The sequence below is a fragment of the Candoia aspera genome, chromosome 3, assembly GCF_035149785.1.
Source record: "Candoia aspera isolate rCanAsp1 chromosome 3, rCanAsp1.hap2, whole genome shotgun sequence".
Taxonomy (NCBI): Eukaryota; Metazoa; Chordata; class Lepidosauria; order Squamata; family Boidae; genus Candoia; species Candoia aspera.
Window position 1 is genome coordinate 11,146,776 of NC_086155.1, and position 26,996 is coordinate 11,173,771.

The following is a 26,996-nucleotide window of genomic DNA, read 5'->3' on the forward strand; positions in this document are numbered from 1 at the left end:
CCAGTGTGGTGTAGTGGCTAAGGCATCAGGCTAGAAACCAGGAGACCTAGTCCTGCCTTAGGCACAAACCTGCTGGGTGACAACAGGCCAGTCACTTTCTCTCAGCCCTAGGAAGGAGGCAACGGCAAGCTACTTCTGAAATCTTGCCAAGAAAACTGCAGGCAGTAACAAGGAGTGAACATTGACTCAAAGGCACACACACACACACAAACACACACACAGACAAGTATGGAAAAAAGTTCTGGCAAAAGGAGGAGACCAATTAATGAAGAGAGTAAACAGGAGATCTAGGAAGCTTTAGTTTGAAAGAGTCAACCACTTTTCCCATGTTGATAGCTTCCAGTCCATCTTCTGGAGCTATTAAAGGTAAAGGTAAAGGTTTCCCTTGACGTAAAGTCCAGTCGTGTCCAACTCTAGGGGGCGGTGCTCATCTCCGTTTCAAAGCCTTGGAGCCGGCGTTGTCCATAGGACACTTCCGGGTCATGTGGCCAGCATGACTCACGGAACGCCGTTACCTTCCCGCCGAAGCGGTACCAATTAATCTACTCACATTTGCATGTTTTCGAACTGCTTGGTGTGCAGGAGCTGGGACGAGCAATGGGAGCTCACCCCGCCGCGCGGTTTCGAACCGCCGACCTTCCGATCGACAGCTCAGCGGTTTAACCCGCAGCGCCACCGCGTCCCTTCTGGAGCTATTACCCACACAGTAATGTTTTGAACTGGAGATAATCAGGCTAGGGAATGCTACTCCAGTACCATCTAGCTTATCCCAAACTTTTCCTGAACACAGATCTTGGATTCATGTCTCAAATCAGCAGCACATTGTCATCTTGTGGTTTAGTTACCGTATTCCTTTCCGCAACTACCCTTCCTTTGTTCTGGTCTGTCTCCTCATTATTTCAACAAAATATGAACAGCTGACAATGTTGCAAACCCCTTTCCATGCTCTCCATGATATATTATGGGCAAAGGCAGTGATAAATTCACAACAGTTTTCCATTCAGTAATAGAATGCACCAGTTATCTTGCTGAGTCACCTCAAATTCAATTTCCCGTTCAGAATTCATCTAAATTACTTGTCCATGAATTAACAATGCCAAATGCTAACAGAGACATTGAATTATATTATTTTTCAGCTGCTAAACTTGGAGAATGTAATTGCTGCTGACAAGATAATGTTTTCCTTTAAAAAAAAAAAAAAAACTCTTGCATCTCACCTTTTAAAGCTAAACAAAACAAATCTTTTTTGGAAGGGAAAAAAAAAATGCTCATTTGACCCTTATCAAGTATCTGGTTATTTTAAGTGAGCAAAGCATGTCAGAGGGAACAAAGGTGACTGTGCTAAAATCTAAGGTAAACTTTTAGGCATGAACCTGAAAAGTTTGTGCATGTGGGTGTGTATGTGAAAATAGAGGCTAAACAAGTAATTCATTTTAGGAGAAAAGGACTCTGTAGAAGAATTCCCAGAATATCTGGCTGTTCCTTGTTTTACAAAACATGGAGAGATGTTCCATTGTTACCACAGAGAATAAGTAAACATTCCACTCCTATTACTAGTTCAACAACAAATGAAGGAGAAGTTCATTTGGTTTATTTTCTGATAAAGAATGCACTGCAATTGGCAAATGTGTTAATTAGCCGGATGGGAAGAATTAGGGCTGTGCTTTGACTCAGCATGAAACCCGAACCCAGCGTGAAATGGGACAATTTGAGGTGGAATGGACACCTTAACTCCATCTTTCCCTTATTCCAAATCCCCACAGACCTCCATTTCTGAGATGCAATTCAAGCATTCACATGTGGGAACCAGTTGGCACTGTGCAATAAAAAGTTGCTTTTCTTTGGGGGGTGTTAAGAAGAGTAGCTTGGTATTTGCTTGCAGAACAAATAATAGTTTGATCAAGGGGGAAGGGATGTTGTGATGATTGCCCAGCCCAAATACTCAGACTCACAAGAGTTTGCTAAATGAAATCTGATTTATTAGGGAACTTAGGACAAATACAGAGAAAGCTGAGAATGAACAAAAGCGCGCCAAATACAAACTTAAACCCCTCGGTGCAAACGTACCCCGCCTCCCTACCAGCAGCACCGCCCGTCCCAGTTGCTGGCAACCGTCAGAACTGCTAGCCTGGGAAAGTAACCTTGAACACAAAAGATAACCCAAATACATTCCAAAAGCACAGCCAAGAGATAAACCCCTCTCATCCTCCCGTGAAAGATGAAACACGCATCCAGCTAATGACATGCGAAACGTTACGATGTATCAAAGACATTGAAACGGCGAACATGACAGATGTATTGGAATCAGGGGTTAATCAAAGGGGTCCTTGGAATCAGTAGTTACAACATCAGACTTTGAATGGGTGGCCAGTTCATCAGGAATGGAAAGGACAAGTGGGTAGTTGAAGAAGAGAAACCCATAGTAGCCATCACTGTAATCACATTTTATTTACACCCACATTTACACTCTGTTATTTTATTTACACTCTTTTGAGTTATTTTATGATTGATACTATTCTTTCTTGCAAACAACCAAATATTATTATTTTTTACTTCAGTACCTTCATGTCTATTGCCACTTACCCCATTTCCACTTGACCCTCCTTCATTTTTTTTTCATTTACCCAACTTTCCATTGTTCTCCTTTCCTATCCTATCCTTTCCTCCCTTTTCACAACTTATTTCAGTCTTTTATTTTGTTTCAAGGAAGTAATCTTGCAATTGCCCTACATTTTACTTAGGTCATTTCTGCAATAGTGATTTATAGGGTCTTCTAGAGTCATCTGGCCAATTTTGTTATGCCAAAATATAGTAACATGGATAGATTTACATCACTTCAACAATGGCTAGAGGAAGCTAATGTGGAAATGACCTTAGTCTTCCTCCCTTAGGCATCTATCCCTCCTACATATCATTCAATCATTAGTTTCCCTTTTACTGTATAAAACTGAAAATAATCTAGTGTTATAGCTGTCTTCTTTCTATCTTTTGTTCTTCTAAGCAGTATCCACCCTTCCTGGCTTGATTTTTTTTAATTGATTATGTGCCACCAAGCTGTTGTTGACTCTTAGCAACCACATAGATTTTTCTTCTTGATGAACTGCCTCTAACCTCTTCCTGGTTTGCCTCTACTGATATCTTTATGTGTTTCAGAGATATTAGAAATTATTAGAGATATCTAGGATTGGCAGGGCAAAAAAAGCAAAGTCTATGTACAGTATGTTGGGGTGGGGGGATGGGGGTTGAAGATGGTGGTCACAGCAGTGTGATTGAAACCCTGATACCTTATATGTTCATGCTACAATGTCAGCCCTCCAAGGTAGGCTAAACTTGAAAACCAAAGAGGCACAAGTTTATTCATTTATTTATTTATTTATCCTTACATTTCTTCACTGCCCATCTCGCCAAAGCGACTGTTATTAAAAGTTAATATTACTTTTATTATAAGCTTACAACAACAGAATCTTGCAAGTCTGAATGTGCTTCCCCCCTCCCTCCCTTTATCTTCATGAGAACTAGGGAGGGTAAAACCTGAAACACTTTCTCAAATTGCATTTCTGCCCTGGACTTGGGTTTCTTTTATCTGACTGTTGTCTTGGTTGTGGCTCTTCCTCCTGTACCCCAGGGTTATTCCTTCTGCCCATTATATACAAAGACAAGTGCACAAAAGGGTTGGTGCATCAGTGAAGCTGCTGTGCATCTTATATCTACTTTTTTGACCATCACTTGCAGACATTGGCTTGATTTCAGTTAAACAGGAGATTTGGGACACTGCAAAAGAATTCTGCACCAGCTGTTGCTTCTCTCCAAAGGCTGTATACTGAAAACCTCAGCACTGATCTTTAGGACACTTGGACTGCTTTATCTAACCCAACGGTCCAGTTTTCCTATAAATTTCATCCCTGTCTGATGAAAAGGGGAAAAAAATTATACACATTTTAATAAACCAGATTTTAAAGAAGGATAATTCTAAAACAATTGCATTGCTTCCTATGAAATTTGATAGCAATCATCCACTCTTCCCCAAAAAGAGGGAAACCTTAAGAAGTACTGAAGTTCTTCCAGGACTTGGATTTAAATCCAAGCCAGCAAAGAAAATTCCCTGCTAATCCTTTCATCCCTAACCATCCCTAATATGGAATGAATTGGACTCCATGTTCAATGTGACCATCCCTTTTAACATTCCAGGTTTGGAAGGAAAGGCTAATATAATTAACTGTGGTAATGCACTTGGTATTGCCTTTAGATCTGTGCAATGGTTTAGATGTGACCGGGTTCTTATAATATGTAGGAGCATGAATGCAGCATCTGTCTGCAAATCATGAAAGCAGCCCCATGCACCCAGTGCCTCTGGTTTGACTGAAGGAGAAGCTCACAGCAGAAATCAGATTTAACTCTGCAGGAAAATGAAAACAGGATCAAACCCATTTTATGCTGCTGCAGCTAATGCCAATCTATTTTCAGAGCTAACACATCTGTATTTGTGATGCAAGGCAACACATATTTTCAGCACATCTGTCCCATATTTTGGCATCTGCAGAGCTCTAGAAAGCTAGCAATGACTGCAATGGTTTTTCCATTGGTTTCAAAATGATTTTGCATTATTTGTTTCTCATCAGCAGATGCTAATTCTGCAAGTTATGCAAAGTCTGAGATGGGACCCATTCCAGTAGGACTTTATGGAAACCTCACAAGTGTGACTCGGTGTAAGAGGGAAGTTAGTTTCTCATCACCAGCCCTTGGCCAGGCAGCCATAGCAGAGACAAGCAGTTTGAAGCTGCATTAAATATCTCAAGCATATGGTATCTGAAATCCAAGCCAGTTGGAGATTCCTGCTTAAAGTGAAAGTTTGGCAAAGCTCTCCTGCTGGACAAACATCAACACTTTTGGCCTTCTATGGAGAAGCTAATTATTATTGAGTCCTCTATGCCAGCTCCAACATGCCTTCAGCAGCAACACAGAAAATTATTTGCAAGCCAAAAACCAGATATATATACTTCCATGCATGAAAACATACACATTCAACAAGAAGAGGGAAAGGTCTTCTGCTACTTTCTTTGCCCCAAAGCTACCAGCATTTTCCAAAACGTACTCCTGAGATCAGAGGACCCAGGGAATGGTATGGAATAGGAGGAAGAGTGGGAGGCTACGACGAGAGCAGGACATTTATAAATGGAAGAGAATTTAGGATCCAGCCAAGTGGTTCCAACTAAATAGTTGGAACAAGTTTGCATGATCATGGCATTAGCCTATGGTTAGTTAGCCTGTGGAATTCAGGATGCACAGCTTTTTTCAGTGGTAGAGAATAACACTTTGTCAGTTGCTTTCTCTCTTTCTTTTCTAACCAAGAGCGACTGTGCATGGAGATATAACACAAACTGGGTTAGATAGTTTTTTTTAAAAAAATCTCTTTAACACCCCTCCCCCCACAGACTCTGGAGAACCCCAAAATAAAGTATTTCAATATTAAAATAAACTTAGAACAAATTCATTAGGAAAACATGCTAATTTTCAGCAGAATGATCAAAGTGGCATCCAGGATTGTGAACTCAATCAAGCATGCTGTGAGAAGTCAGTGAAAAATAAGAGTTGACCAGATCTGCCCACTGCAGAAAGAAGGGACAGATGGAGACAGGCCAGACGGTGGAAAAGATGGGGACAGCCAATTTGTTATATAGGATGGGAAGGGAAAATAAATGCAAGAGGATTTGAACATGGACTTGTTCTTGAAATCACAGCAGTTGCTGATATTCTTTTGGGAATGGCATCCTAACTTTCTTCCACAAAAATTGCTGATCGTAAGTTCTTGTATTTCTTGTGAGCTTGCCTAAGTGGCTTTAGTTTATGGATACTTTGCTGGTGTCTTGATAGCGTTACAAGGCAGTTGAGAAATGTTTTGTGTTCTCTCAAGCATAGGAACCACTGGTTTCTGCCTCACTAGCCTCAGCTCCTATACCTCCATTGGTAAATGACACGGTCATAAAGTGTGACATCACATGACCTCTCTGTTGCAGTCATTAAATGAATCCTGTGTGGTTGTGAAGCGCGACATCACGTGATTACCATCTGCAACCTCCTGCTGGCTTCCCCATTGACTTTGCTTGTCAGAAGCTGACAGTGACGTTCGCAAATGGCAATCGTGTGACTGCAGGACACTGTGACCATTTGTACTCATGAGCTGGCTGCCAAGCACCCAAATTATGGTCACGTGACTGCAGGGATGCTGCGACAGCTGCAGTTTCAAGGACAGGTCACCAGTCTTCTTGTTCAACACTGTTGTAACTTTGAATGTTTGTTGAATGAGTGGCTGTTAACCAAGGACTGCCTAAAATTCAGGCCAAGCTTAAGTAAAGAGATGACATTGCAAGCATCTTTCCCACTAAGATGGTTGCATCAGTGAAGCATAATAAGGCACAGAATTTTTCAGACATTTCAAAGTTTCTCCTTGTTCTGTCAATCATCTGTTGAGTCTTTTGTTCTTTAAAAGAGCATTTATATTATGGTTGGAGATAAAGCCTCTAGGAAGCCTGAATTCTCTTTTGTTGATTTTTGTCTTTTCTTACTGAGTTAAGATTCTCTTTGTTTCAATTTATGCCAGTGCATGGCACTGATTAATAAATTTTACCCAAGATCTGTAGTGTTAAAACTGTTTTTAAAATGACCATGGAGATTTCACTTGATGGCGAACACAGCCTTGATGGCTTTAAGACTATCCAATCACTGAATAATAAATAGATCTGCATATATCTGCCTTGATATGTAAAGTAATACTGTGAAGTCAGCTGAAGCCATACAAGAGATGATTCAGACCATCCAATCCAACCTCTTTAATCCAAATTAAAGCATCTTTCAACAGATGGCTGTCTAGCCTTTGCTTGAACGAATCCAGTGAAAGGAACATCACCGCTTCTCTGGGCAACTTATTCCATTGTTGAACTTAGTGTTAGGAGGTTCTGGGGTTTTTTCCCCTAAATTTCACACCAGAAGCTTAACTTAAATAGATTAAGCTTAATTTACCTAGATCAGATACAGCCTAGCAACTAGCAGATACAGCCACACAACATGCTACAATTAGTTTATTAGCAATAAAAATATAGTTTATAGATTAAAATAATTAGGGATTTATTTATTTATTTATTTATTTATTTATTTATTTATTTATTTTTGTGGCTTAATATGTTGTGTGAACCAAGCCTGTTTAGTTTCTGGTGTAACACATTGTGCAAATTGAGATAATTTTGTGAGAATTCAGATATTTGGTTGATCAAGCAGAACGAATGACAAAGAACCCAGAATGAATTTCCATAACAGCATGGCACAGAGCAAGTAATTCTGTTTTACTGCTTACTTGACCAGTCTCATCCAGCCTGCAGCCCTACTGGTCTCCTTCCTAAATACTAATCAAGCCTGAAACAAACACATACAAAGTATTTTGATTCTGAAAATCAGTTCAGTTTGGAGATTTGTTCAGATATGAATTCTGAATCAACACTTTGCACAGCCACATCGTATACATAATATCACAAGACACAGATTTCCTATTTTGTGCAGAGAAGAGGTGTACATCACAAAACAGTCTATCAATTGTCATTCTTAAAAAGGCCAACCTTGCTAATGAACCATATCAGCCTGCCTGCCAGCTGAAGAGAATCATGTGGAAAATAAGATCTTATTTTTTTAAATCAGTTTTTGCAAGTTTTGATTCTGCATTGGTTTAGCACAGCTTCTCCATAGGCTCTTTGCTAAACAGTTTGAAAGCTTCTGTGCTGTTCTTTCCTCCTCCAATTCTTTTGTAATATAGATATGTATATAAATATTTTTTTTTAAAAATACAGGAAAAGTCTTAAAAGTATTTTAAGATCTATCATCCTTTCTATTTAGGTTAGCCAAAATTATGAAGCAGCTGCAGACATCTTGATGTTTCTCCATTATAGGCTATGGTCAAAATATTTACCACCCTGAATCACAAATCTCAAAGTGGTTAGAGTAAATTCAGGTGTCTCCAAAATTGAAAGCATGAAGAACAGACTGAATTATGGCTCCTAAAAATCTCAGTTGTCCTATCTGAAATGATTCCAGCTGATTTGCACACATCGTTTAATGCTTTTGTCCATGGCACATCCAGGAATTTGCAAAGCTGCACCCATAGAAATCCATGATGGATTTATTTCACATAGCACATTCTGTTATATAAAAGCATAACAGAAGGTTAGGGTGTTTCATTTTTCTTGTCCCTTCTTTACATGAATCTCACAAAAACTGATTTCTAATGTTCTTCCATAACCCCCCCCCCATAAATTCCCACAAATAGGTGACAGTAGGAAATCATGTTTGAAACCAGATAAGTATATCAGGATAATTGATTGAACGAGTAATAGCACCCAAAATGATTACACAGTCTGGTACTTACAAAAATAATTACACTTCTGAAAATCAAAATTAATTTGTACACTCCCGCTGCATTTTTAAAAAGTTGTTGACATTTCATTGTAGTGCTCCTAATGAAATGAAAATTATTAATAATTGTTTGTGCTTAAGTGTGACAAATGTCATTTAACTGGAAGCAGGGAAGTGTCACACAGGGCATTGCCAGACAGCTAAACTGGCAGCTTTTCATTCAGATTTACATGCAAAATAGCAGCTGTCTTAAGGGTAAGCTGGGGAAAAGAATACAGCAATGAAGAAAGACACAATTTGGGAGAAATAAAGGCTTCAGAAAACCCAAGCATTTTTTCCTCCACTTTAAACAGGCCCATAATTAATACTTTGTCTTAGTCAATCACACTATTACATTCAAGACAAATGTACTTTCTTCAGAGTGAGCAACCTATATTTTCTTGATTTCAGGGTCCTGGTTGATCATCTGTTTAACCAATTAAATGAAACTGTCAATGTTCAGGGAATTGAAGCCAAGTCTATTGTCAGTATCATAATTCTGGAAGCAGCTTAACTTTTCTCAGTTCAAAGAAATCCTGTAATTCATAAGAAGTTGCTTCAGAGGTAGGTGGTGTTAGCCTGACAATGTTCATCAGGGATCTTTCAGGAAAGTCTATGATTAACAATATTATTAGTGAATTATTAGTGAACCTCAGCTAACACATATTTCCTTATGCATAAATGCTTCCTTTGGAGATAGGACTATTTATTCCAATCCAAGGGTGCCATTTCTTCAGTGCTACTTCTTCTGCCACACTAAATCTCTATCACCCAATCTCTGCAACTGAAACAGGACCAAGGATACTGCCACCTCTATTCTGCCACTGGGAGGTTTTACCAAGCAAGGCATTAACAACAGTGGTTTGCTGAGACTGGTTTCTTCTAGAAGGTGTGCCTTCAGACATTTTTTGTTTCCTAAGAAAAAAGATGCACCACGTCATGTCACATTTATGGGATAACGGTCCTATTCATTTACCAAATACTATTTGGCCTAATCAGAGATCTTCTTCATTGGACCCAATTTATATTTATATTTATTTGTCAAATTTATATATCTGCCCATCTACAGGTGACCCTGGGTGGCATACAACAAAGCTAAAAAACAGTTAGTTCATAAATACCCAAAACAATCATTACAATTGTTGTTATTATTAAAAAAAACATTAAAAACTAGAAAAAAGAAGGCTAAAAAGAAGAAATAGTGGGCGAAGGGATGTTAATAATAATGGAGCCACCTCATGAGTTCACCAGTCCCCTGGGGTCCCCAGGCCTGATGGCACAACCAGGTCTTGAGGGACCTTCAGAAAGTCAAAAATGATGGAGCCAGCCTCACCTCAGGAGGGAGGATATTCCACAATGTGAGTGCCACAGCAGAAAAGGCCTGCTGCCTAGGGCCCACCAAATGTTGCTCCCTAGATGACAGAATCCACAGCATTCCCTCTCTGCTGGATCTGGTGGGACAGGCAGACGTAATTGGGGAGTGGTGGTCCCTCAGATAACCCAGTCCCCTGCCATGTAGGGCTTTAAAGGTCAAAACCAGCACCTTGAATTGGGCCCAGAAACAAACTGGTAATCAATTCAGCTCATGGAGCAGAGGTGAACGTCTACTAATACATTTGTGTGCGCATTTGCAGTGACTGTTCATTACAACAGGCCCTATTGTTCCTAAGTGGTTATGCAACTCTTTCAAGCTTGATGGAAAGAAGATGAGCAATTTCATTTCAACCTAACGGACAGATATGGCTCATACTGATCTGCTTTTCATCCTAGAAAGAACTCCTTAGAGCAGTGTTTCTCAACCTTGACAACTTGAAGAGGTGTGGACTTCAACTCCCAGAATTCCCCAGCCAATTCCTTGAATCCTCAATTGCCCCATTTTTGGTTGCTTATATCTACTACCCTACAATTTCTTTCTTCTAACCCTTCTTTTCTTTCTCTGAAGTATACTTTTGATTTCTTTGTTTTCTATCCCCCAGAGAAGGGTGGGAACTGTTTTCTTTTTCTAAGAAAAATGGGTGGTGCTGGATTTTGGAGTTGTCCAGGTTAAAAGGGGATAAGGTGGGACCTATGCCTGGATGCCTGCACTATGAAGGCTTTAAAGCAGCGTTTCTCAATCCTGGCAGCTTGAAGAGGAGTAGACTTCAACTCCCAGAATTCCCCAGCCAGCCTATTTTGCAATTGGGCCATAGTTTATTTAGAGCCCTCTATTCTTGTCTGTTTTGGGGAGGGGGGAAGAAGGAGAAAAAGTAGCTACTGCAGAAAGGAAAGAAAGCCAGGGCAATAATATTCTTGTTGTGTTGAGCAAGGAAAGACCAGATTTCCGAGAGCACAGGACTGAAAGCTGTGAGTGGGTGGCAGTTCCAGGTCTCCAGAGGTGGTCAGAGTAAAAGGAGAAAGGCTTTACATTGCCTCCCACTCTTCTGCTGTTCGGCACATCATAAGATGAGTATGGAAACATGGTTTGAATGAGAGGCATATCAGGAATCCACCAAACATTTGATGTAATAACTCAAATGAGAACTAGCCTTTCCTTGTGAATCCCAAGGCTGGCAGGTAACTATTGTGGTTCTTGATTTTTGTGCTCCACCATAATTGGATCAGTCCCCCCAGATTTTCTGATATCCAATTTAGTGAAACATTTCTATTCAGCTGTCCTTTCTTTATTTTCACACAGCTGCATTTCACCCAGTGTCCTCCCACTCTTTCTGGTTTTACATTGGGTAAACAGTGAAGAATTCCCTTCAGGTTGCCCTCCCATATTTAACTTTGGAGCATCTGAGCAGCAAGGGTTCCATCAATTAATCAATATATTCTTGTTCCCTCTAAGTGCCCGTTGAGTAATATTTGCAGTTGCACACAAATGACAGTGTGTTGTACTGCTGCACATCCATGGCAATTTTTAAAGGAAGGCTCTGGTTTTGTACAAATCAAGGCTTTTCTCAATGAAGGTTTTATTAACATTTCAAAAGTTTTCCTCATTTATTCAAAACTTATTCACAGACTCTGTCTGATGATAAAAACAGGAGCTGTAGATGCCTCTAAGAAGAGAGTTCCCTGCTTGGGCTGTGCATAGAAAATGAATACGTCTCTTCTCCCAGGAGCTGCTGTAAATCTGAGAGGCTTATTGGCAGGCATGACTTGAAGAGCTAGAATAAATTCACCCTCACGGTAAATGTATCCTTGCTTGATAGTAAGAAAAGTTTTATACAGAATGTCTGCTTGCAATAGTACAGCCAGATTTGGACCTCAGGGCAAGCCCTAGACACAAGATCAATTCTAAGGTCCTTTTGCTGAAGCACCACCTCATAGAGGAGCAAATGATCAAACAGGATTGGCAACAAGGCTTAGACTGGCATAGAAATTTGAAGACTCATTGGGGCATACATATACATACATACATACAGAGAGAGAAGCACCCAGCTGCTTCTTTTACTGTATCTTGCTTAGATCTCTTCTTTTCTGCTGCAAAACTGTGTTTATACCTACATTAAGTAAGATATGACTGCCTAAAGGTAGCATTTCATTGGATCGTTAGCTCTAAGTTTAAAATCAGGGCAGGGGTGTTGCATCTTTTTAATTTGCCCACCTGTGAAGGAGGGGATGAATTAAAAGGAAGTCAACATAGATCGGGGTGTCCTGAGTATGTGACAGTACACAGCATGCATGTCATCGTTGGTGGGATGTGGGCAACAGCATGTTGACATGAAAGGTAGCTGTTAGATTTAAGGTCCTAGCTTGCTTAGCATGAACATGCTGGGGTAAAAGTAGGCTTTGTTTGTGCTATATATGAAAGTTTTGATTGACCCAAACAATGATGGATGGCAGAGATCAATGTCTATGGGCCTATATAGTGATGATCATGGGATATAGAAGATTCTGATCTGGAATATAAGTAGAGTAAATGGTAAAGAGCATGAATTAACAATGAAAGGAATGAAAGAAAAATAGGCTTTATGAGAAATGAAGAGAATGGGGAAGGATGTAATACATCTGAATTAAGGTGGTTTGATCTTACAGAAAGAAGCTGATGAATATATGCAAGGAAGTGAAGGCATATGCTAATTTATGAATTTATTATTTGATTTTATTTACATAATTTATATCCTGTCCAATTCCACAACTCCAGGCAGCTTGCATAAAAGCATCATGAAAGGGTATGCATGAAAATAAGAATCCTTAGGTTAGTCATAGAAGCACATGATATTCCACTTAACCGTGCTAATGGAAGAATCCGTTGAGCTGAGGAACCCAAAGTATAATCATGTTGTTGTTTTTTCCAATAACAGGGTGATCCCACTGACATACCATAATCTATCAACAGATAACACTTCTGAATCAACTATAGGAATTCGAGAAAAGAAGCAATATGAGTGGATATGTCGGGAAAGATCCAGCACCATCATACCATCCCAGACAAATGGCTTTCCAAGCTTTTCTTGAAAATTTCCACTGATGGAGCACCCATAACTCTTCCATTGCTGTTATAACACCGGGGCTATTCCATCGCTTAATAGCTTGCACAGACAGGAAGTTCCTCCTTTTTTTCAAGCTTGGAGATCTCTCTCTCTCTCCCTCTTTAATCCATTGGTTCTTGTCTTACCTTCAGGTGTTCTGGAGAATAAATCCACACCCTCTGTCATGTGACATCATTCCATTCTTTAGACTAAACTTACAAAGTTCCTTTAATCACTCTTGGAAGGATTTTTCCTTCAAGGACCTGCCATCGTCATCATTCTTCTCTGCACTCTTTCCAGTTCCTTAGAGTCCTTTTTCAAATGTGGTGACCAAAACTGGACACAGTATTCCAGGTATTGTCTAACCAGTGCAGCATAGATTAGTACTATTACTTCCCATGATCTTGACACTATACCTTTATTGATGCTTCCCCAAACTGCATTGGGTCTTCTGGCAGCTGCCAACACATTTAGATCCAACAATCAGCATTCATTGGACTCTAATTAACCTAAGCCTCATACTAAATTGATCATATCTCATTGATAGAGAATCAGAGGAAGTGTGGAATGAGCTTAAAGAAGTTGTTAAGGATGAATATGAAGAGAATCTCAAAGATGAAGAAACAGAAGAAAGCAAACTGGGTGTCAGAACAAATGGTGGAAATTGCCCAGAAGAGAAAAAAAGCCAAAACCAAAAAAGACGATCTCAGAAGGGAACTTAATAAAGATTTTTAGGGAGCTGTTAGAAGAGACAAGAAGCAGTATTACAGCATCTGTAAAGACATGGAAGATGCAAACAGACATTGAAAAATGTGGAAAATCTTCCAAAAGATCTCTAAACTCAGAAGGAAGTTCCAACTTTGAATTGGTTTGCTAAAGGACACCAATGGACAGATAGTAACCAATTCAAAGAAGATCAAAGAAAGATGGAAGGAATATACCAAAATATTGTGCAGTAGAGATAAAAAACATCCAAGATACCTTAGAAGATATTCCCTACTTACAGGAATCTCTTAATACTAGAGGATGAAGCTAGATAAGCATTCCAGTCCTTACCAGTTCAGAAGGCCACAGGAACTAATGGAATACCCACAGAAATATGGCAAGCAACAGAGTAAGAATAGGTCAAAGATCTAACCAGCAAATCTGGAGAACAACGTGGCCAATTGAAATAGGAAAAAAAAAATCCCTTAAAGTAACCCAGCAATCCCAGCATTGCATATAACTATTAACCCCCATCACTAACTAGTACTAACCATACAAATTCATCCTAAAGTTAACCCTACCATTAAACTGATATGGAAACCCAACCCCTTGTCTCTTCTTGTGGTATCTACTCTCTTTGTTTCCCTTAGTATCTTAGGATCCTATTTCCTATGTTTCCTACTCCTTCCAGCTATTGCCTCATGCAATCAGATCCTTAGTATCCAAGTTAACTTCCTTGGTTCTGATGGGACACCTCCTGCCACTTTGCACCTTCCCAAAATTTCCTTTTGGTGTTGCATATGGACATAGTTCCTTGGAGAAGTGCTAGGTAGTTGAACCTTTAAAGTATTTGTGAAGTCTGCATCTGTGTCTGATGGGTGCAAGAATGTTAATGCCATTATAGTTCCCCTGTACAAAGGGAAAGCTGGGAAGATTGAGATGGTCAAGAGGTGAACCAGTTTCTCCTCCTTCCCCATTCCATATACAGAGTTGGTTGAAGTCCATACATTGGCTTGAAATTCCCAGAAGGTACCTGTGTAAGTTACTGGTATTGACTCATTGGGCCCTGGCACAGGGACAGGCACACCTAACATCTGGCCAATCTGCTTGTAGCTCATGCCCCTGTGCGTTCAACCCAATTTTCTAGACAGGGTCAGCTGGTCCCTCCTTAGACTAAAAAGCTACCTCACAGTGGAGAGCTTTTCTCCACCTAGCACCAGTCCTCTTGAATCAACGTCCATCAGCATTACACCTCAAGGCTGATTTATCAATATTTAAAAGGGCACTAAACACTTCCTTTTCTGTGGACTTTTGTGAAGCCGGTTTAAGAATTAATTCTTTATGCAGACTTTTATTATTATTTAGAGAGAGATTTTACTTATTCTTTTCAATGTGATGGCTCATTCAGGTTATAAGAGCTGATGTAGTTGTGATGCTAAATTGGATTGTAGTGAGTTACTGTATTTTTTGATATCGTAATATCTTAGTTTGTACTATGACTAGTTATAAGCACATGAAAAATAGTACTACTACCAAAACTACTACTACTAATTACACTTCATTGGCAGTACAATCTCCTCCTTTTTTCATCAGCACAAAAGACCTTCCTGTAACATTTACAGAGCTCTAATTTGAATCTCTCTCTTCAGTCATTGACAAGACAAAAAATGGATCAAAATATTTCCATTCAGTGGAGTTTAAAAAAGAGGAAACGATTGAAAGATAATTTAAATGTTCTTCAGACCCAGGACTATGTTGCCTCAATTCCACATTGAGAAGCAAAAATCAAAGCATTGGAAAGTTCCGATGATGGTGATGGCAATGATGGTGACGATTTAGTCTCTGCTGAAGCAAATGCTGGTAATTTAGGATCAATTCAAGGTTTAACCCAAAGCCTAAGACTTGTATTAGGCTTTAGGATAAACCAAATAATACCCCCCCCTAATATATATGTGGTTCCAAGCCAAGCTGAACTTCGAAAACTAAATGTTGTGAGATCAAGCAATTCTAACTTTGTCAGCTGTTTTGGCAATTCCATTATGATAGCACCTAAAGCTCCAATAATTATGGGGAAAACTTTTGTTGGTTTATTCCATAATCTCTGTATTTCTGTTGTTAAACCCCAATGTTTTACAATACTTTCCAGTTCCTTTTGAGCTACTCTAGTGTAATTTGTCTTGCTTTTCTTGCAACTTGCTTTTCTTCAACATGATGTCCAGCATGTTATGCTCTAGATATTGGTCCATAGGAATTTGGAAATCCTGTAACATTTTTACTTGATTATTCTGGTGCACTTTTTCAACATTATGATCCTACCAATACTTTGGGGAACCAAATTCATATCTTTGCATATAAATTCCAGTGTATTATTTTTCCCTTGTCTTCATGTCTTGCCTTATAATCTGCCTAGGCAATTTTGCTAGAGTGGCTGATTATGCGGTCAACGGTCTCATCCTACTCTTTGCATAATCTAATTTGATGTAATTTCCAGTTTTTTTCTAAATTATCATTTTTATGGCATTTGTTGCTAGTGCATGTTTTTGTGCCGCAAAAGAGTAAGCCTTCTGTTTCCTTCTTAATGGATCCAATCTGAAACCATTGTCAAGCTTGTTACTATTCACCTTGCCTTCAATTTCTTTCAGATGTTGACTGGTTAAAGGTTTATCTTTCCAATTTTTCATTCACTGTTATACCTGTTCAGGTTTCTATTCCATCATTGATTCAGTCATATTCAAAATGTTTTCCTTGAAGACATTTATTAGCACCTTTGCTTGCTTTTATGTAATCATTTAGACCTCTGATTTCATCCTTCCTTGCAACAAACCATGACCACACATTTTTCTTGGTAAATATAAATATTCTATGTTGCCTTTTGGGTGTAGTGCATAATTTATTGTCATAACTTTGGGGTCTTGCTGTCTTAAAGCATCTACTTCTGCTCTTGTCCAGTCAACAATTCTTTCTGTGTACATATCAAAATAACATACCAAGTATTTAATGGCTTTGACTCTATTACCACCATTCAGTTTTGATTTTAAAACTTTTCTAACTTGTTTTATGAGTTAGGCACTCATTTTTTTTTCTCACTTCAACATGCAAAATATTGTTTGCTTCTAACACGTCTAAAATACGTATAACTTTCTTCCATTGCCAATACTTTGATTGAGATGCCATTCCATAGATTAATTCCATCTAAGTATTCAGTTTTTTTTTTCCTTTTTTATTGCTGGTGTTGGACATTTATCCAATCTAAATTCCATTTTGTTGTCATCACTGAAGACCTGAACTATATCAAAAAGCAATTGTGTTTCTCTAGATGATGTTGCTTAAAGTTTTAAATCATCAGTGAAGAGCAAATCTGAAACTTTTGTTCCTTGGTTGGATAATTCATAGCCTGGGTGATATTTTATTCAAAATTATTGTCAGCCATATTAAAAACCAATGAAGACAGTGACTCTGAAAAATTCCTCTTTTGATTTTAACTTCTCCAAGTTCTTCTGTATTTGCCATCAATATTGTTTTCATTTTTTCATTGGATTATTTATAATTTTCTCAATAATTCCTACAATGTCCAACCATTTTTAATCCAACTAGGGGATAGTGATTGAATGATTTTTGGTAATCAATCCAAGCCATATAAATGTTTGCTTTACAACCTTTTAGAGTTTTTAAATATTGTTTTATCAATCAAAAATTGGGTTTTTTCTACCTCTGAAATTTTGTAGATTCCTTTTTGCTCTACAGGGTACAATGAATTTGAGATCAGGTATTTGTAGATGTTCAAGGCAATGATTCTGGTTAACAGCTTGAATGCTGTAGGCAGACAAATAATTAGATGACCATTGTTGGGTGTGGTTTCTTTTGTTTTGTCTTTTGTGATCAGAAACATCTGGCCTGTGGTGATCCAGTCTTCTATTAATGTAATGTAATTTATTTTAATTTATTAAATTTGTTATAGCTGGCCTACTCCATTACATTAGACTCTGGATACCTTACAAAACACAAAAACAATTAAAACAATTAAACACACATAAAATTCATCCTTGCCTCAACCTTTGATTGAAATGATTTGCAAGACAAGAATATAAAATGGATGGATACTTGAGCCAAAATCCATGAAGGTCACCTTTTCCTAGTACAAACTGATTCTTCACCTTCTTAGTTTGGGCTTTTACAAGTTTTGCTGTTACAACAATCCTTCTATTTGTTCAGGTTTTACTTGTTTTTCTATATCAGATATCCATGTAGTCAAGTCATTGTTTTTTATTCATTATCCCAAATGGCTTTTTCCCCCCTAGAATTCCAAAATTTCTTCCATATTTTTAGGGGATTCAGTTGGTTTTGTGGTTCAGTTAAGTTTCTGTGGAAAAAAAAATGTTGATTTGTTTGAAATTTCCTATTTCATTAAATTGATTGATCCTGCTTTCATATCAGTTTTCTTAGAAGCTGCTACTACTCAGATTAATATTTTTTTTCAATTTTTTTCCCTCATTTTTCAGTTTTTGTTGCTTTAAATTTTGTAGGTTGCTAGTATCTTCTCAAAACAGATTTATTTTACTTTTCAATCTAATTTTCTACGTTGGCCTCTGATTTTAGGTTTTGCAGCTTGCTTTCAAATTATACATTATTATTATTATTTATTAAATTTATATGCTGCCCAACTCCCAGCGACTTCTATTCTTATTACCTTTGCAAGGCCGTACATGAGCCAATTCATCTTGTCTATTGATTTTTGCCTTAATTGATTGGGCAACAATATTTACATACAGTAATGCAAATTTCTACTTAAGTGTTTCTTTGGGGATGATATCAAAGGAGTTAATCTTTGTCTTACAGTTTCTGTCCTGTTCAGACTATGAGATGGCCAGGCAGGATTATAAAATGGAATCTTTATTTACAACCAACTATTTACAACAGGGAAGAGTTCTTATTAATAGGCAATATGATTCAATCAAGTCCACCCAGGCAGCGGGTGCCAGATCAGGAGTATCAGGAGATTGTGGCAACACAGCAAGACAGAAATTGGCTAACTGTCTCAATGAATCAGGAAGACCGGGCATGGCTAGAGTACATGGCAAGGAGGTAGCTTGAGGTTTGATTGCAGGATGCGGCACAGAGACAAGGTTAGGCTTGACCATGGAGGCTAAGCAAGAGTCTGCTGGATTGACAAGACAAGGCTCAGATCTGGAGATAAGGCTGAACTCGGCTGGATTGACAAGACAAGGCTTGGAACTGGAAGCAAGGCTGGACTTAGCTAGAGAGACAAGACAAGGCTTGGAACTACAGCCAAGTCTGGGCATGGCTGGATTAGCAAGACGAGACTTGGAACTGGAGGCAAGACTGGACATAGCTGGAGCAGCAAGGCAAGGCTTGGAACTGGAAATAAGGTTGGGCTTGGTGGGAAAGACAAAACAAGGCTTGGAACTAAAGGCAAGACTGGGCTTGGCTGGAATGGCAAGACGAGGCTCAATACTGGAGGCAAGGCTGGACTCGACTGGAGTGGCAAGACGAGACATGGAACTGGATGCAAGGCTGGACTCAGCTAGATACGGGTGCGAAGGAGGCAGGTCCGCATCGGTAGAGGGAGCCAGCACCGATTCCATGTCGGCTACAGGCAAGGTTCCATTTCCTGATGAGGATTCTCCTGACAAAGCTGGAAGCACAGTGGAACGGTTGTCTCCGGCAGTTTGCTCCTGGTGCTGGTGCCTTTTTATGCGATCCTTTTTGTACCATTTCTCTTCCGTAGCCAGCTGGGCTGCCTTTTGCTTCGCACGCTTCTCTGCTCTCCTCTCTTGCACACTAATTGGAGGATTCAAGCCTCCCTCCAGATTCTGCCCAATCAGCGTCTCTGAATTCTCCCGCTCTGCTGAGTCATTACTAGTTTCTATTCCCCCAGCTCTTTCCCGATAAGTGTTGTTTTCCCCTTCTGGCTCAAGATAAGTTTCATTTTCAGAGTCCAGGTCAGACTCAAACCTCACAGTTTCTTTCATGCATTCCAAAACTTTATTCTAAGTTGTTGTTGGTATTCGGATAATTCAGACGCTCTCTCCATCTTTTAGGTTTGTAAATTTTTGTAAGGATTAATTTTATTTTCTTCTTCTGTTACTTGTAAGCTGCCCAGAGTCACTTATATAGTGAGATAGGTGGCATATAAATTTGATCAATCAATCAATCAATTATGGTTCTGTTTCATTATTTTGAATTGGCTGGTCCCAATGTTCATTGGCTGCATCCAAATGGATGACTGTATTGGCTTGCTCTATGCCTTTTTGAGCACATTTTTTTCTTTTTCAGTTTCAAATCTGTTTTTTTAATTAATGAAACATGAATTCGTTAAGTTCAGAATGGAAGCTCCCTGAACTTGAAAGAATGGGTTTGACTGAGCCTCTCCTAAAGGAGTAGGAGGGTCCACTGGAAGAAACATGTCAGCTTCATAACTACTCACAGCTATCATTTAGTAGAGTAAATGCCGAACAGAACACTAGCAAGTGTGAAAGAGCTGGCTGCTTGAGGAAATTGCAAGCACCTGTGCTCCTTACTTTCCCTCCCATTTGTCAGCCTTACGAGGTAGACCAGACAGGAAACATGACCAGATAAGCTAATTCTACTTTATTATAAAGCTACATGAACAGAGTCTTGCAAGTCTGAAAGTACAGTTCTCCCACCTTCTCCTTTCCAGCCCAAGAAACTAGGGAGGATCCCTTCTGAGCCTCTTGCCCCTCTCATTATGCAGCTGCAGGCTATGCTGTCTCTTATCTGACCATTCCCTAGGCAGCATCTCTTTGCCTGTCTCCCAAGGTCTTTCCCACTTCCCATGACACATTTGAGCCTTTCCTCCAGCATCAGCATGGCCAATAAAACAGCAACCTTGACACAGGTGTGGGAGGAGAACAGATGAGTTATATGTTTTGGGAGCTGTGCAGCCACCAGTAAATGGAGAAGGGCAGCAGCCAAACGAAAGAAGGTGTTTTTCCTTCAGAGGGAGTAGACAGTCCAAAGAAGAGAGAGAGAGAGAAAAAAAAGAGAAGTGGGGGGGGGGCACCAAGGCAAAGCACAACGTGGAAAAGTACAAGAGCTATACATGCTGGACATTAAAAAGCAACAACAGAGAAGAAAGAAGTAGAAGAAACCCCAAAGAGAGAAAAAAGGACAGAACAGGCTCTGTAAGAGGAAAACATTGGTGTATAACAGTAATAGCATAGAATATAGTATAGAGGCAATTAGAATAGTATAGAAGTAATAAAGTACAAAGGTAATTGTAATAGTGATAGTAATAGAATAGTGTCTACTATAGAGATAATTGTCATTGTCACAGTAATAGTATAAAAATAATAGCACTAGAAATAAAGTATAAGATAGAGGTAATAGAAGCACTCACATATATATTTGTAAGTTTTACACTTTTGTTTTGAAAACCCTTTGTTTTACAAAATAAAAAGTCTCCCCATCCCTTACAGTGAGATACAGTATAAAGAAGGTCCAGAAGAAAACTGGGGACAAAGTACTGCTGAAAGGTCCTAGATACTGCCATTGGCCCTTGTAAACTAGATTAATCCCATTGCATTAGACTCCCCCTTTCTTTCTCCACAAAGACCAGATAGTATCAGCCATCTTTCCATTCTTCCTGAGGGATTCAACAACTTTTAAGCACATCCCTGCATTAAAAGGAGGAGGAGGAGGAGGAGGAGGAGGAGGAGGAGGAGGAGGAGGAGGAGGAAAAACATGGGAGAAATAGACATACAGAAAGCTTTTGTATAATCCACTATAAAATCCTATGCAGCTGCTTGCCATGCTTGCCTGGCAGACGTCAGATGTGGTCCTATCGACCTGGGCAGCAGCCAATCCCGAATATTTGTTTTTACCATTCAAAATGAGTAACTGGGATGTTCTTGATTCAGTCCTCTTGGTTAAGTCCTGTCTGGCTTGGGAGACATTACCGGGATCGGCAATACTACCAGCAGAACCTTAACTTGATTGAGGACTTTAAGCCCTGCCACCACAACCAGGTGGCATCCCCTGGCAGGATAATTATGATGGTGGTGATGATTATGATTTTAGGTTTATTTTATATTTAGAAAGATATTAAATACTTTTAAAATAATTTAGATTAAACCAAAGGCTCTTTTTCAGTGTTATGGAGCAGAGCAATTTACCAAAGGACTGGAAGCATTCCTCTATAATATCTAGAGATCTTTGTGAACACACACACCCCATGGGCAAATTGTGTAACTTTGATACATGCTTAATCTGAATTTTAAATGTGGGCATAATAAATTAGGTTTAAAATGCACCTAGGGCTTTAAGGATGTACTGTTACTTTCCGAATGAATTACTGACATACTGTAGGTGTAAGAAACCAAGTTCATACCAAGTCACACTCATAGGGGAAATTCTGTCCTCTGATTTTTTCATGCCAGACCAGTACATCAGAGGTGTCAGTGGAGCACTGTGACATAAAGAGCAGAAAGATTATTTATAGAACAATATGGGACAAAAGAGCTTCCGCAAAATCAATGATAGATTCAGCTATGAGCGAGCAGTTTTGAAAGCAATGCAGATGCGTCAGCATTATCTGACCAATATTTAGTGGTTGGTTTCTTCCCACTGTGATTTATCTATTTATTTGTTTGATGGAGCAATTCTTACACCTCTAGCCATGTTGAAAGGCCACTTCTATATACACGGCAATAAAGCTTCACTAAAATGAAAAAGTAACAGTAAAGCAATTAAATATTGAAAAAAAAAAATCAGAGGCCAACCCACACTCTGGGTTCCTTCAAATAATGCCATCTATTAAGACCTTGGATGCACACCTTCTCTGTTGCAGCACCTGCCTTCTGGAATGAGGTGCCCCCCACCAGATCCAAGTGTCCCCCACCCTGCTGGTGTCTTGGATGCTCTGGAAGACCTGGCCTTGAGAGTGAAGGCCCTTTGGATTTGTTGTTCTTGCCATCTTTTATTTTTCATTTGTTATTAACTGTATTTCTCTTGTTTTAGTTTTCATGAGCCTCTCAGAGTCACTGGCATTCAGGTAGCATACAAACTTGATACATAAATACAGTAAGCAAAGTTGGCATCTCCAAAGAGAGTGATTTAGTGAGTGGAGGCCACCTTAGAAAAAGTCCTGCTGAAAGCTCCCATTGTGGAAATTGTTGTTATTTCATTTTTTATATAGCATAGGAATTAAGAAGCAAGATAAGCAAAAAGGTCTGGTGGGTGTAGTTTTTCTTGCTGGAACCAAAAAATCTGAGTGTTGGCTGGGTCAAGAAGTCAATCCTTTGTCTTCCAAATTGATATGCTAATAGTTACTATGGTAACTAATTGTCAGTAGCCTAGATAAAGGTGAATCTTTTGTTCCCTCAGTGCTCTATCTCTGGCTTCCTGCTCCTGCTTCTTTTGTTTTTCAGATGCAGCTAAGTCCTGCTTGAGAAAAGTTTTATCTCCCTGCATGGAAAGAGGCAGAACTGTAAAAATGCTTTTACTCTCTGTTTTGTAAATACAGTTTATATTTGTTGAAGTAGCTGGCATGATTTTTTGATCTCTCTCTCAATGGCAAAGCTCTTGTGAAACTCTGCTCTTGATCCTCAGGATCATACACACACAACCAACAAAAATGCATTGTTATCAATTGTAGGAAATTGCTTTACCCTAAATCAGTGTTTCTCAACCTTGACAACTTTAAGATGTGTGGACTTCAACTCCCAGAATTCTCCAGCCAGCCATGCTGGCTGGGGAATTCTGGGAGTTGAAGTCCACACATCTTAAAGTTGTCAAGGTTGAGAAACACTGCCCTAAGTTATGCAGGTGGAAGTGGCAGTGTTTTAAAAAGGAGGTGCCAAGTTCTAATCTGGAACCTATCATTGAGTCACAGCCTTTCATCCAAGTGAAGGAATTAAGCAACATGGTACCTTCTGTAGTATCCACATCTTACTGTTCATTGTAACTGTATCCAGATCCAGTTTCAGTATCAGGACTCCATATCACTTGAACACTCTGAATAAGACCCAACACTAATACCACTCAGTTGATGTCAATCTCCAGCAAACCACTAGACCACTCCTGAGATAGGTTAGGGAGGCCCATACAATGAGACAGGCCTTCTCCACGGTGCCCTCCACTTCATGGGATAGGCTGCTTCTAAGATATGCTTGGCCCCTATACTTCTGACATTCAATAAACTACTGAAAACCATGCTTTTGAAAGGGGTATCTGATAGACAGTGATTTAACATCGGGTGGTCTTGAGTTTAAGTTATGTTATGGCAATTGAATGGATGGATTTTTAACTATTATTTTGATGTTTTTGTACCCTGCCCTGCATCTTGCAATAGTGTAGTATACAGGTAGTCGTTGATGGGAATTGGGACCAGAATTTCCATCACTAAGTGATGTGGTCGTAAAGTATGACATCACATGACTGTATCACTTAGCAATGACAATCCTGGTAGTCCCCATTGCCATAGTTAAGTGAGGATCACTGGTCGTTAAGTAAGGACCTCCTTGCAACTTCCTGCCAGCTTCCCATAAGCAAAGTCCATGGGAAAGCTGGCAGGAAGTCACAAGTCCCAGGTGGCTCACAGGCAGGCCAGCAGGGCGCAGCGTGAGTGTGGCCAGGCCAGAGATGGCTGCTGCTGGGTAAGGGAGGATGGGCAGGCAACCATTGCGGTGCCCTGCAAGCATGGCTGGGCCAGGGTTGGCTGCTGCTGGGTGGAGGAGTGTGTTGCAGGGGCCACCATGGATGTTTGTGTGTGGGTGGGGTGCTACAGCCATGCATGATGAGGAGTATGAGATCCCCAGGATCTCATACTCTCTATCCAGTCTCCTCAGGACAAAAAGCCATGGGACAGTGAATGACTTAATAGGATCATCTTGCAACCTTCCCTATTGGCTTCCCCATGGACTTTGCTTGTTCAAAGTCAGCAGAGAAGGGCACAAATAGCAATCACATGATCACAGGATGCTGCAACCTTTGTAAGTGCAAGCCAGTTGCCTAGCACTCAGATCACGATCACATGACCACAGGGGTGCTAGGATGGCTGGAATTTCAAGGATCAGTCATAAGTACCACTTGTTTAACACCATCACAACTTTGAACAGCCACTGAATGAGTTGTCATTAAGCAAGGACAATCTGTAAACTAAATAAATGCATGCACACTGCATCTAATGTCAATCGCTTGCAGACTTCCACATTCTGCAGGAATGTCCAGTATTTGTGAACACCCCTACAGAATGTGGAAGTCTGCAGGATGTCTGCAATTCTACAATTAAACCACTTTGTTTTTCCTCTAGAAGCAATAACAGGATGTTCTTTTTCCCTAGTACTTTCCTCCTTTAAAAATATCAATTCAAAATATTTTTATCTTTTTATGTTGCAATATCATGGCTCTTTATTCCATGTAAATAACATCACACAAACCACTGTTTCATATAACAATTTAAAATTGTTATTCAATATCTCAGCAATTTTACTAGCCAAGGAAACCTTGGATGGCAGAAAGTATTTAAACAGAAAAATGTGAAGCCCTCCCCTCCCCCTAATTATTCTTCTTTGTGACAATCTGAATAGGCACTGTATAGATTTGAGGAACTAACGTCACCATGCATTTCAGTTTATTGATTCATGTTATCATACATAACTGTCACTAGTTTTTATTAATCTGTCTTCAAAGGATTGGGAGTAGGGGGGTATCATGATAAATATCTTGAGTTAGAGGCTGTTACAGAGTTATTCGTTAGTCTTCTGTAACACTGAGTGGGAATACTTGCAAACAAGGTGAGTTGTAGGCTCGATATCAGCCTTCTCCAATCAATATTCTGCAGATATTTCAGACTACAACTTTCATTATCCATAGCTGACAGAATTGTCAACCATATTGGCTGGGATGACAGGGGTTATAGACCAACATTTCTGAAAGGCCCCAGACTCTAGATCCTATGGAAAAAATATCTTCTTCAAGTTAGATTACTTTCCTATATATAAATAATTTTGGACAGTAGAACACTGAATGAATCTGTGGGTACCATTTACCTTTTGTAATCAACTCAATTGTTTTTTGTTCTATAAGCACTCTTAAAAAGAAGGTTTATAGTCATGAAAATCTATTGAGTGTACAAATAACAGAAAATTTGCATGTCATAGAATCATAGGGTTGGGAGGGATTTTGGAGATCCCCTGCCCAGTTCAGGAATCCACATATCATCCTGGACAAATGGCTGTCCAATCTTTTATTGAAATCTTTGACTGTCATATGTAATGTTTCTATCACACATAGATGCTCTCTAGATCGGTGTTTCTCAACCCCAAAAACGTTGATGTGCATAGACTTCAAGTCCCATAATTCCCCAGCATCTTAAGTCCACACATCTAAAAGTTGCTGAGGTTGAGAAACACTGTTCTAGAGGACACCACTAACCCTTACCAGAAGCTCAGCTCATCAGCTGCAGTGGTGCCTTTCTGAAATGGAATCTATTTGTCACATTTCATAGAAGATAGGTCTAGTCTGAGCCAGCAACAGTGGAAAGCTCAGAGGCCTCCAGTGAGTTCAGACCCCAAGGTACTCGACCTGACTCAGCAAAACTCAATCTTGTTCACACAAATAAAGGCTCTAGCATGCGCACACAAACAAATGAATGGTATTATGAAATATATTTGGTCCTGTCTGGATGCTCTCCTCCATATGATTGCAATTATGTGGAGTGGTAGAGCAGAGCCTTATGTATTTTCCCTAACTTTGCAACTTTGCAATTGTCAATCTGGTCTCCAAAGCATTTTGGAGAGCAAATTGGGCCTTTCGTATTATTAGTGATGTACACAGGCTGAAGCTGTTATAGGTTTTCATGGGTTCATAATATGCAGGTGAAATTCAATAAAGAAGAGACTGTCTCTTCAAAAGAAACACTTTGGTTTCCTACATTAACATGATGTTGTTGTTGTTTAGTCGTTTAGTCGCTTCCAACTCTTCGTGACTTCATGGACCAGCCCACGCCAGAGCTTCCTGTCGGTCGTCAACACCCCCAGCTCCCCCAGGGACGAGTCCGTCACCTCTAGAATATCATCCGTCCATCTTGCCCTTGGTCGGCCCCTCTTCCTTTTGCCCTCCACTCTCCCTAGCATCAGCATCTTCTCCAGGGTGTCCTGTCTTCTCATTATGTGGCCAAAGTATTTCAGTTTTGCCTTTAATATCATTCCCTCAAGTGAGCAGTCTGGCTTTATTTCCTGGAGGATGGACTGGTTTGATCTTCTTGCAGTCCAAGGCACTCTCAGAATTTTCCTCCAACACCACAGTTCAAAAGCGTCTATCTTCCTTCTCTCAGCCTTCCTTATGATCCAGCTCTCGCAGCCATATGTTACTACGGGGAACACCATTGCTTTAACTATGCGGACCTTTGTTGTCAGTGTG